At 40.4% G+C, this 13,061-nt stretch overlaps 1 protein-coding gene across 2 annotated transcripts in view; it reads right to left on the bottom strand.

Moving 5' to 3' along the window:
* Nucleotides 1-13,061, bottom strand: part of DOK6 (docking protein 6) — a 286,745-nt gene that overhangs the window by 104,668 nt on the left and 169,016 nt on the right. The gene's annotated exons all lie outside the window — the stretch shown is intronic.

Here is a 13,061-nt window from a genome sequence, read left to right on the forward strand (position 1 = left end):
ATATGGGAGGAGGCGCTCCATCAGGTTCTGTGGTCCCAAGCTGTGAAGAGCTTTATAGGACAAAATCAGCATTTTGAAACCAACGGCAAGCTACTGCAAGCAAGACAGTGCTGGCGCAATATGTTCAATATTCCCCAGTTAAATTATCACTTCCCTGTTTTGCACCAGCTGCAGTTTCTGGACTATTTTCAAAGGCAGCCCCACATTACAGGAATCCAATCATCATGCGGTGTGGATGGGGGTTAAGACTTAAAGCAATTGCATATCATCACCTTTCTTATGTATTTGTTTTGGACTCAAGGAAATACAACTTCATGGTAAGGACAATTTAATAACCATATATTTCCCCCACGAATTCTGTGTTTACCTTCATTGTAGTCCAATAATACCTGTAGTCCATTCATCCAGATCAAGTTTGGAACTGCTTGAATCCAAACCTCAGCCTACTTCTAGAATAAAAGTGATCATCATATGTCTGTTTTCCTTCCTAACTGCTACTCAGTCCTGGGGAAACCCCAGAAGCCTCCAGCTGAACTGAACAAAAGACCTAAGGTGTTTTTGTCATAATGTGCAGTTTCAACATTACATTTGACTGAATGGCTGGTGGAGAGAGAAAGATTGTGAATTTCATGTCCCCATACTCCACCCCATGTGTTGATGGTATGAGTCTTATAAAAGTTCAACTTTAATCTTTTGTTGTATTCAAAACATTGAATTAAAAAACAAAAATAAAGCTCACAGAGTTCTTATAAATAAATATCTGTTAATGTGTAAAATCAGATGCATATATAGATGATTTTACAATATGCAGGGGGGAAGAAAAAATGACATCTGTGAAGCCACCCTTAGTTTTGATGGAACAGACAACTATATATCTTGCAATGTTGACTTGAGGCTTCTTTCTCTCCCATTTCTGTGGGTGGCAAACATAAAAGCCTTCATACTGCTGAAACAAGTCACCTTAATAAAGATGGAGAGATTTTGAAGACAGCAGTTTGGAAGTATTACTGTTGTTTCAGAAAATGGACTTCATTTACTGGGTACCATACAAAAGACAAGTACATTTGTCAGTTACATAGTGATTTTCATTTAGAGCAGAGCTGGTTTGTTTATTTTGGTTACTGGGGATTTTTTTACAGTAAGAATTAAGTTAAAAGCACAAATACTCAAGAAGTTCCATTTTTCAACCTAGCTTTTTGACATGCTGGAGCTCCCTCAGACGAAGGGTGGGGGCAGAATCCCATTCCCTTACCACGGCTCTGCTTTCTGCTTCTCTTCTGCATTTGCAATGAGCTGTAATTACACGAGGAAGAGAGCAGCGACCATGTGGCTTGTACAGCTCAATGCAGTTGAATGGGAAAACCTGATAAATATTGATATATCCCCAAAGGTTTTCTGAGGTTTATTTTTTAGCAATAAAACTGGGAAATGGAGCGGGAGATGCACAGGAGACCAATGGCATTGTCAGAATGACCCGCAAACATCCGTGAGTGGCCAGTCATGAGCATGCTATAAAATGCTTGTTTAAAGAAGCCCCTGGTTTGAAATTGCTGATTGTGAAAAGCAAGAATGATATTAGTTCAACAGTTGTTGAAACAAAGTGTCAAATCAGTGCTAATGATAGTGAAATGTCATTTGAACTTTATCTGTCAAGCTAAGACTTGGGCTAAAATGTGTCATACACATTGGCCTTATCCATACATCACATTAAACCACAGTTTAATGCAACAAAAGTAAGCTGCAAGTAGGAATTTGGAAGCATTTGCTTCTGCTTCAGATTAACTGTAGCTTGTCATGCAGCCTGAACCTGACAACCTATGTTTAATCTTAACTATGATTTGTTTGAAGCAAGCCAATTTCAAACCATGGTTTATTAATTTGGCTCATTTAAATAGAACATAGTTAAAATTACCCATAGTTTAGGATTTAGTTGACATGCTAAACAGTGATTAGTCTGTTGCTTTATTAATATTACCTCTAACTTTTCAGTGTTTTCACTGTGTTTAATATCTTTTTATATTTTCATGTTTATTATTTTGATATTATTATTGTTAAAATTTTATTTTTATTTATTTCTTTTAAGTTATGTTGTTATTGTTGTTGTTTGGTTTTATGACTGTAAACATCCCCAAGGGCATTTGCCAATTGGATAGTGTACCAAACTAAATAATAATAATTATCATAATAATATAATCTAGATATTATTCTATTGATATATGTTCTATGCGACATATATCAATGATGAAAAAAGTTCCTTGAAGGTAGAAAAATGGGGGGGGGGAACATTCTTTTGTGTTTCTTTTGTGAACCACCCAGAGAGCTTCGGCTATTGGGCGGTATAAAAATGTAATAAATAAATAAATAAATAAATAAATTGTGTGACTGCTTGAAAAGTTCCTAACTTTTTTTTAGATATTTCTATTCCAAAGCCATGAAGAATCTATTCATTCCCTAGAAACTACTTTTAAATGACACAGACTAATGAATAGAATGTTTGTTTGATGCTACGTAAGTCTGAGGCATAAATATTCAAATCCTAAGAGGATATTTGGTTGATGTTTCAAGTGACTCATATTCTGCCTTATATTTTCTTAGACTAATGGTTCATGACATTTTCAAAACATAATTAAGTTTCTCATTAGAAAGGTGTAGTTGCAATGCAGTTGCAAATATTTACATTGATTATTCAAATATGAAATAATGTGTGGAGCATCCTTTGCTACGAAGTAATGTATAAGCAAATGAGAAAACAAGATGGAGAATGCTTTGCCAGTGCAGGTATCATGCCAATGTTGCAAGATATCTTGGGTCATTGCATAGGCATTACAAAATAGATATGTTTGCAAAATAAATACATAAAAATGTAAAAACAAAAAATGAATAGTGAGGAAGCATGTCAGGGGCAAGAACAGAAACAAATCATCTGTTTGCTAGATAATCATCTGGTCTTTTCTAGTTCTTCAAGTCAATGTTGACAGAAATTCCATATGTCACCCAGGGCTGTAGCCTCTGTGGCAATGAGCTACGTAAATGCAACCATTCTCAGGAAACTTTCTGGACCGGTGCCTTGGGAAGCATAGCATGTGAATGTGAAATCAATAACCCCACTTCACTGAAGCCCACTTGCAGTGGGTAAATTAATATACCAAAATTGGTATAGCTAATACACAGGTCTTTTACATGTTAATTTCAGCAGCAGTCCTTCCCCAATTAATTTAATTTAACGTCCTTCTGTATGACCTCCCTGTCCAGTATTCATGACTCCTTTAAATGGAAAATTTCAACCTTATTTGGGAAGGACTGGTTACACTATCTTCCTGAAAGGTGCTTGGATTATAGCCAACCTCATTGTCCTCTATGAAAAGCCACACCACCACACTTCAAGAAGGATGCAGACAAGCTGGAGGGGGTTCAGAGGAGGGCAACAAGGATAATCAGGGGTCTGGAAACAAAGCCTTATGAGGAGAGACTGAAAGAACTGGGCATGTTAAGCTGGAAGAATAGAAGATTGAGGGGAGACATGATAGCATTCTTCAAATACTTGAAAGGTTGTCACACAGAGGAGGGCCAGGATCTCTTCGCGATCATCCCAGAGTGCAAGGCACACAATAATGGGCTCAAGTTAACAGGAAGCCAGATTCTGGCTGGACATCAGGAAAAACTTCCTGACTGTTAGAGCAGTACGACAATGGAACCAATTACCTAGGGAGGTTGTGGGCTCTCCCACACTAGAGGCATTCAAGCTGCAGCTGGACAGCCATCTTTTAAGGTGGATTCCTGCATTGAAGCAGGGGGATGGAGTTGATGGCCTTATAGGCACCTTCCAACTCTACTATTCTATGATTCTATATTATAGTAGAAGAGGACAACAGTGACATCAGCAGAAATCAGAAACACAGTTCTTGGTTCTAAATTACTAATAAGAGCCCCCTCTCACCAAACATTTCAGGAAAACTTTGGATAAAGAAGCAGGCTGCTGATTGCTATTAGTGCTGCACCACAATGTTGCTAGGACACTTTTGTGACTTGAAAAGGGACTTTTGAATGGCTAGGAAATCCCCCAATATCTGCACGACTGTTCACTGCTCTGCTCAGTCACTTTTCTATTACTTCCTTTTCCTTTTCCTTTTTATAAAGTGTCTCATTCTTGCTGGCTACATGTTCCCAATAAATTAAGGTTCACAAAACCAGCATGATGATCACAACACATTTGGCTATGTGGCAACACACTGACAGCAAATGAAGCCCTTGTGTTGCCCCCATTCTGTATGAGGGAGTGAAAAGAGAACATGTTCTTGTTGCTACAGCAACTGGGCTAACAGTAACACTGCAATGGGGATGGATGATGCCTTCTTATCTCTTGTCCCCAAATGAAGCCCTCACATTGTTTTCTCTCTGAATAGGAGTGGGAAGAGCATATATCTTCTTTGCTGATGCAACTTTTTTGCCAGGGCCTTTCAGAAGTTTCAGCGCAGCATACAAAAACAGCTCAGTGACCTTGGCAGTGGGCAAATCACCCACAAACATATTCATGCTTTTTAAAACCACGAAAACGAACAATCAAAAGTTTGCAAAGAAGAAGACGAGGAAACACGATGTGGGTGGGAAAAGTATAAGTGATAGCATTGTTTCACTCATGCAACTGTTAGCCAAACAACTGGCACAACCAGTGGACAAACAGTGCAACACCTAATGAAATAATAATGAATTGAGCGAGGGCTTGTGAAACCATTTCTGAAACAACTTGTGCAGTGTCAGCTTCCAAATCGCGTGAGGTACTGGTTCCTTTCTATTCGGCCCTGGTTAGGCCTCATCTTGAGTATTGCGTCCAGTTCTGGGCACCACAATTCAAGAAGGACACAGACAAGCTGGAGCGTGTTCAGAAGAGGGCAACCAGGATGATCAGGGGTCTGGAAACAAAGCCCTATGAAGAGAGACTGAAAGAACTGGGCATGTTTAGCCTGGAGAAGAGAAGATTGAGGGGAGACATGATAGCACTCTTCAAATACTTAAAAGGTTGTCACACAGAGGAGGGCCAGGATCTCTTCTCGATCCTCCCAGAGTGCAGGACACGGAATAACAGGCTCAAGTTAAAGGAAGCCAGATTCCGGCTGGACATCAGGAAAAACTTCCTGATTGTTAGAGCAATACGACAATGGAACCAGTTACCTAGGGAGGTTGTGGTCTCTCCACTAGAGGCATTCAAGAGGCAGCTGGACAACCATCTGTCAGGTATGCTTTAGGGTGGATTCCTGCATTGAGCAGGGAGTTGGACTCGATGGCCTTACAGGCCCCTTCCAACTCTACTATTCTATGATTCTATGATCCCTTCCAGAAACTAGCATTTCCACTCGTTTTGATGCATGCCCTGGCTGTGCATGCATAGGACTGGAGACATGTGCACTGCCAGCAGTGTGCCTGGGCTCCCTGCGCAAGGCAGCATTGGATCCAATCCTCTGTCTCCTTGTCAACTTCAATGTAGTTCTGTCTTTTTTATAAAAAAGAATAATACACAAAAAAATCATTTACATTTGAAACTGAGAACAAAGGGCACCTCAGAGCCCCTTGCCTTATTTATAAAAGAAATCCGTAAACTAGTAAACCAGTAAACTTCCCAAACAATTTCACATTCAGTTTTGCTATTGATATTATTATATAGAACTTGAATCCTGTAAATAAGTGGATGTTCCTGAAGTACAGGTCACATGCAATGTACTAGGTTTGTATGACATCTAGAGAAATAGAAAAAAACAAATAAACTGAGTTTAATTGACAGACTTCCACATAGGTCAGCTGTAAGAAAAAAGTTAGCTTCAATACCCATGATAGATAAAATACTCTATTAAGCACCCCAGGGTTATAAAACAGCTGCAAAAAAAGTAGCATTTTCAATTCCATGGATAATTAAGTTTCTTGGGGATCTGATTTGAAAAACAGGCAAGGTAACAGGTGTGACTTCAGCACCTCCTGATCTCTACTCCCAATACCCCCATCCTAAAATGGCTTTTCCTGGGGAAAAATGATTCTTGAGCTACTCCTTCCCCTTCCACACAGACATAATGTATATATTTTGGTGCAGTTGCTGTACTGCATAAGACCAGGTACAGAATTTTCCCCATTCTGCAGTCACATTTGCAGTTGTCAGGTAGGGTGTGATTTCTGTAGAGCTAAATTATCTGAAGGAGATTGAAGTCTAATGGACTCTGCCACAATCATCATCATCATCATCATCATCATCCGCCTCTCCCTCTGGATCAAGGCGGCGAACAACACCAAACACAATATAATACAAAAAATTAGTTAAAAGAGCATATAAAACCAATACAATATTAAAATAACTATCACAGCATCTTAAAATTCTTAGGTTTAAAATTCTCCTGGGTAGGCCTGCTGGAAGAGACTAGTCTTTACAGCTGTCTTAAACTCTAAGAGAGCTTTAAGCTGATGAATCTCCTCTGGCAGACCATTCCACAGTCTGGGGCGGCAGAAGAGAAGGTCCTCTGGGTAACAGTTGCCAGCCTAGTTGTGGTTGACTGGAATAAAACCTTCCCAGAGGACCTGAGTGTTTGGGGTGGGGTTTACCCGACTCCTATAAAGTTTCAGCCATCAAATTCCATCAGTCCTTTTGAAAGTTTGCTTAAAATTTTATAGCTGTCATGTGTTTGACCTTGACAGCAGGGGTGCAGAACCTCATTTGGCCTGAGGGCCATTTCCATTTGGGAGACGTTCTTAGGGGGCACTTTCCAGTGGTGGGCAGGGTTGAAAGCAAGAGGGGCAGGGGCAGGGTCCACCCACCCACCCCCAAATACCAGCACATTTTAGTATAAAGCTCTTCTTGGCAATAACTACATCTTAGGAGAGACATTTCATTATTTTAGAATGGGAAGAATGATAGAAAAGCTAGGAAACTACTAAACGATGGTTAGCTGAGGGAAACAGCATGACCTTCTGGGGAATTTCAGAGGGGCAGATTAGGCTCATCAGAGAGACAGATTTGGCTCCTGAACCTGAGTTTCTGTACTTGTGGTCTACAAGAATCTCACCATATAGCAACTTCAAATGTGGTTCCGTAACAGTTATCTAACAATTGTGAATGGAGAAGGAAGCATGGAATAAAGACACAGGCCTTAGCTAGACCTAAGGTTTATCCCGGGATCATCCCGGGATCGTTCCTGCCTGCTCCTGGGATATCATGTGTATCATTTACATGAACAGGGATGACCCCAGGACGATCCCGGAATAAACCTTAAGTCTAGCTAAGGCCATAGACACCAGAGCTTGGGATAAACTAGGGCCTCGTTATTTAAAGAAAAAAGGGGATTCAACCCCTCCCTGGATCTGTACGTGAAAGTGCAGGAATCTACATGTCCTTATCTCAGGTCACTTGTCTGACTTTATGGGCGAGCCACACCCCACGTCACCCCCACTCAGAGCTGTAAAACTCTGAGTAGATGAGGCAGGAGGATCTCCAAAGGCATACCATATCCTGACATGAGTGCCGTAAAACTCGCGAGGAGCAGGACCTCTGGATATGCCAATCACCAAAAGGTGCCAGAGTGGTCACCGTCCCTATTCTGATACAGCAAATTCCCACACATCCTTACAGCAAATGAACCTATTTATGCACCTTCCTCAAAATAGCCTCCAGTATGGAGTAGGCAAAAACATCTCCACCATTCAGTGGGAGGAAAAATTCCTACTCAGCCTTTCCCCAAAAGGGAGAGACTGGCTAAATCTCATGCTAGAAGAAGGGAGGGAGGGTGGGAGCCGGAAAGCAAAGGAGGCCGATGCTTGGTGGGGCTGGCCTTTATAAGCTCAGCCCTGCCCTAGCCTCACATGGCACACGTGAGTAGAACACACAAGGCCTTTCTTCCACTCCTCCCCACCCACAATGGCCGTTTTCCCGCACAAGCCGTATCAGCTGGGCCGGGGGCGGATTTATCCAGATTCAGTGCATATGCAGCAAGATTCAATGCAGTGTCCAAATAGTGTGTGAATCTTCCAAGTGTCAAGATTTCATGGCAAAGGCATCAGTCTCTAAAATTGGAAACTGGGAGGAAAGAGGGGAATCGATCACAAGCAACACGAAACTACTTGTTACACCAACCAGCAATTACTTGCCTGTAAAACTCAGATTGAAAGTTATCCCATCCAGAATGGGATTAAGCTCCATTGTTTCATTGTGATAAACAATCATTAGCTCTAGAGATTTGTTTTAAACCATCTCATTATACAATGCATCTTTTAATTAAGTAGAAAAATCTTGCAGTCAATATTTACTTAACCTAATTTTTAACTGATAGCAGAATCTCATTCTTACGTGAGCTGTGGCAAACTATAAACTAGATTTATTTGATTTAATCAGCCTTGGCTTTGATGTATTTATTATTTATTAATACTTCTTTTATCTTCTCTTTCAAGAGAACTCAAATGTCAAATAATATTTGGCTCATATGCTTTGCATGTGTGAGAGCCCAAGATTCAATCCCTGGCGTCTCCAGTTAAATGATTTGAGGAAATACAGCTGGGAAAGAGATATTGTCCACGTGGGTAAATAATAATAGGCTAAACAAACCAATGGCCTGACTCCGGGTAAGGCAGCTTCATTGACTGATTAAACAAACCAACAAAATAATCACTAAAAATAAAGTAAGACTGACACACAATTCACCCGCCCTTAGAATAAAATGGAGAGTACTATCAAAACATACTAGAACCAATGTGTAGTTTCAAGGTGTAACTGATGCAAAGCAAGTGCTGTAGAAAGCAATACACAAACACATTCAAAAGCAAACCCCATTGCATTGAGAGTTCGTAGCTGCTGGGAAAACAGTCTCTGAAGTAAAGGTTGAGTGCAGCCATTATGGTTGCTCTGCTCCAGCGAAGGAACACTTATTACCAATGAAGAAGGAGGAAGGAAATAAAAGCCTCAGAGTTGCAATCTACGTCAAAGAGTTGTTACAAGGAGAAACTAGAACAAGAAGAAAACAAGTTCGCTTTGTCCATCACTCCCGCTAGTCCAGACAACTTATCACAAGCATTGTTACTTTAGTTCTACACAGCATAGGATTCAAAGCAGCCATGAATTCCAATATAACCTTCCAACTCTCACTTTTGGAAACAATAAAACCAACAATTAAGAATTTGTATTATACCTTTTCTTCTGCTGCCCATGTGGACAAGGCGGTTAAAAACATCTCCATTCCAAATTTTGTGAGAACAGTTGTTGTTGAGGGAAAACCTCACTAAGTAGCTGAACTATTAGGCGTGACTGGCACTGACTTCACAATCATTTTGGCATCAGGTCAAAACCTTTCTGTTTGCCCAAACATTTTAAGCGGTTCCGTTTCTTCTATTGTAATTTTCTGCTTTCTAATGCTATTCTATGATGACATTTTAGTAGTTTTATTGCATTTTGTGGTTGTACGACCACTTATATTTAATGTTCACCATCCTGACACCTTTTGCTGAATGATGTTTCATTCATATTAAAAATAAATAAATAAATAATCAATCCACTGGTACTGATTATTACAGTAAATCATTTCATTTTACCCTTGTCTTTAACCATTTCCTTATACCCTAAGTCAGAGGTTGATATTTACTATTTCAATGCAACATTTTAAAACAAAAGCTCGCACTCCATTCATGACTCAATGGACTAGAGCAGGGGTAGGCAAACGGGTACCCACAAGCACCAATGTATCTACAGACACCTTTCTTGGTGCCCCCCTCCCCCCACTTTTTTTTTTTTTTAAAAAGAAACACATTTTCTTACTGGCAGCTGTGATTGCTGTGAAATAGGTTTCTGTTGTTGCTGAAAACTGTGGATTCAAAGGATTGTTTAATGTGTTGGGGCGCAGATCCCACCTCTACCTTATATTCAGTCTTTGGGGCTAGGTTACTTGACCATTGCTGCCATGCCTATCATGGCAGCCATTTTGTGGTGGTGCTCAGGACAGTTTCTCAGACTACCAAATGTGCCCATGGCCCAAAAGGACTGTCTACCCCTGGACTAGATGTATCTGTGCAAGGCTGCCATCTGGCCTCACTGGATATGTGTGTGTGTGTGTGTGTGTGTGTGTGTCTGGACCTAGTCATTCCACTGAATTTGGTGACCCCCTACAACCCACCCACCCCAAATGCTCTGCCTTGGATTATCTAATGTGCCACAAGAATCAATTTTTTAAAAAATCTGCCTGCATCCATCTTTCTGGTGTAAATCCGAGAGTCCAGCAAAAAGAGCTGAGAAAGTTTACAAGAAAGTCCTCTAGGTGACATAAGTTAATCAGATCTGGCTTGGCCCATTGGTGATGCTAAATTTAAACATAACTCTGCTTTTTCACCCTCTAGCAATAAAACCACAAGCCTCCTGGGCACAAAGCAACAGTTCCTTTCTCGATACAGACAGAATTTTGAGCAGGAGCTCTGGTCTCTTGAGAGGATGGTCAGACAGCTGTTGTTATCTGACCTGATTAATACATGGCTGATGGGGATAAAGAACACATCCTCATCTGGGAAAAGGGGGCACCAGTGAATGTCATCTTATCCCATGGAATGCCAAAATCTACTAATCTCTCTTGACAAGAAGGATTGGATCAGTATTTAAAGTACAATAGCATGAGATGAACAGAGACAAGGATCAAAAACTACCAACATAAGAATGTCATATTTTCAGATGGTTCCAAATAAATCTGTGTATCAGAAAACAAAGATCTATATAGAATATTTGCATGGTATGTGGAATATATAGCATGCAAATAGAGAAACATATCAAAGAACAGTGATATATTAATGCTATATTGATCCTGGCAATGTGTTAGGAAATCAAACATACATTTAGAACAAACTTTTAAGTAAAAATGTGCATTTTGCACATTTGTATGAAATCATCAACTAAGAGTGCAATCCTATGGTTTGCAGCCAATTAAGGCTTCTGAACTCAGAGGCTTCTGTGGATACAATGACCAACTAGGCTCCTGCTGGCAGGGCAGAGGAGCAATGGAGGTAACTTTCACATCTCTGTGCTCCTGCTGTTGTGGTGCTATTGTAGATGGGCTTCTGCGCTCATCTACAGGAGGTGTGCTGGCAGATGCAGTGTTGGAATGGCCACAGGATTCTTCATATCTTGACTTCTTGTGTCCCCCTCTCTTTCCTCAGCACCCTGCCCACTGGCATACCCCCTTTCAGACCTCTCTGAGGTTGTTTTTGAGACCTTGGAAAGGAGCCAGCACAGTTCTTTCTGTGGCTGCTGCAAGGGAGTGAGGAAAGAGATCACAGACCAGAGTCTCTCTGCTGAGGCCATAGCGGTGTCTATGGCCTCAGACTGGGGTTCGAAAAAATTCTATGGTCCCTGGGAAGCTCTCCTGGGACCATAGGATTGCTGTCTTTGAGTGCAATCCTCTGCATGTTTAGACAGAAAATGACTGCTATACATTGCAATATGGCTGCCTGGGGAATGCTGGCAGTTTTAGGACATTTTTGCACCCTAAATGTATAAAATACTTTCTTTCATACAAAATGAGTTCCTTCTACAACAAATTGTCTAGGATTGAAAAGGTATACTCTTCAAATTTTTAAATTCACACAGAACCAGGATAGATTAAAAAAAAATCCATCCTGGACTGTTTTATACAAATCATAAATAAAATACTAAATTCCCTCTTATTTATAAAACAAAATACTTATATTTAAATCTCAACATAAACATGATAAACCTACACTTACAATCTCATAAAAATAAATTAATGGCTCTGTCAGTCACACAAATTGCAGTACCTACCAATCAAGATTAGATATTCATTTCAGTTTTTCATCTCAAACCTAACTACCAGCTCTTACGTTTTGACATTTCTGAGCTTTCAGTTTCTGTTTCTCTGAATCTGGTGTTTTCTCGAATATGAATATTTACACTCTTTCTACCTATGATAAGCATTTCATTTTCACCTGATGAAAAAAACACCTTTCCAGTCATTCTACTATCAAACTTGTCTAGGGGTGGGAGGGAGGAAAGCATGCAAAATATATATAGTAAGATTAACAGACGCAAAGCCTGCCGGTAACAATCAACTGAAGTTGAATCCTGATAAGTCAGATTGAGTTCCCAGGTCCAGAAGTTGGGCTGTTTGCCTGTTCTGGCTGCACTCCCTCTGAAGGCACAGGTATGTAGTTTAAGGCTGCTCTTAGCTTCATCTCTCATACTAGAGGCCAAGTGACTTTGGTAGCCCAGTACACTAATTACCAACGCTACCAACTTCAGTTGGTGCACCAACTCCTCTGTTCCCGTATGTGGACAACCTAGACACCATGATCCATGCATTGGTAACCTCACACTCTATGCAGAGCTGCCCTTGTGCACCTAGATGTTGCACCTAGTGCAGAATGCAGCAGCTAGGGTGCTTGCTGGGACACCTGGCCATGCTGACACAACACCTGTGTTAAAAGGACTGCATTGGCTGCCTGTTGGCTACCTAGCCATTTCCAAACTTAGGTTATTGTCAAACAAAGCCATAAACGAATTGGGACCAGGATAGCTACCACATTGCCTTCTCTTATATATACCCAGCGGACCTTTAAATTGTCAGAGTACACCTTGCTGGTCATTCCAAAACCAAAAGACTGTCACCATGTAATACCTTGATGGCCGGTCTTCTCGGTAACAGCATGCACACTCTGGAAAACCCTCCCCTGTGCAGTTCAGATGGTAGAAAAAGTGGCATATCTCAAACTCCACCTGAAAATGCATTAGTTCACCCAGGCTTTCACTGGCTTGTAACTGATTGTAATTAATCATGCTGCTCCATCTTACTGCTCCTTGAATTGCTCTGTACTAAAATTGTTTTTAGCAATGTATTTTAAACGTGATTTTAATATTTATATGTGAACTGCTTAAGGATTTTATTATATTAAGCGGTATAGAAGTGCCATAAATAAAACAATAATAAAATCTTGCTGATTTGAAACATTTATTTAAATTGCCTTTACCCTGCACAGGGTTTACCTTTCAATTTACCCTGTGTAGAACAGTGTGTAAAAGAAATGACAGATCCTGTTCACACAAT

This window comes from Elgaria multicarinata, chromosome 7, assembly GCF_023053635.1.
Source record: "Elgaria multicarinata webbii isolate HBS135686 ecotype San Diego chromosome 7, rElgMul1.1.pri, whole genome shotgun sequence".
Lineage (NCBI taxonomy): Eukaryota > Metazoa > Chordata > Lepidosauria > Squamata > Anguidae > Elgaria > Elgaria multicarinata.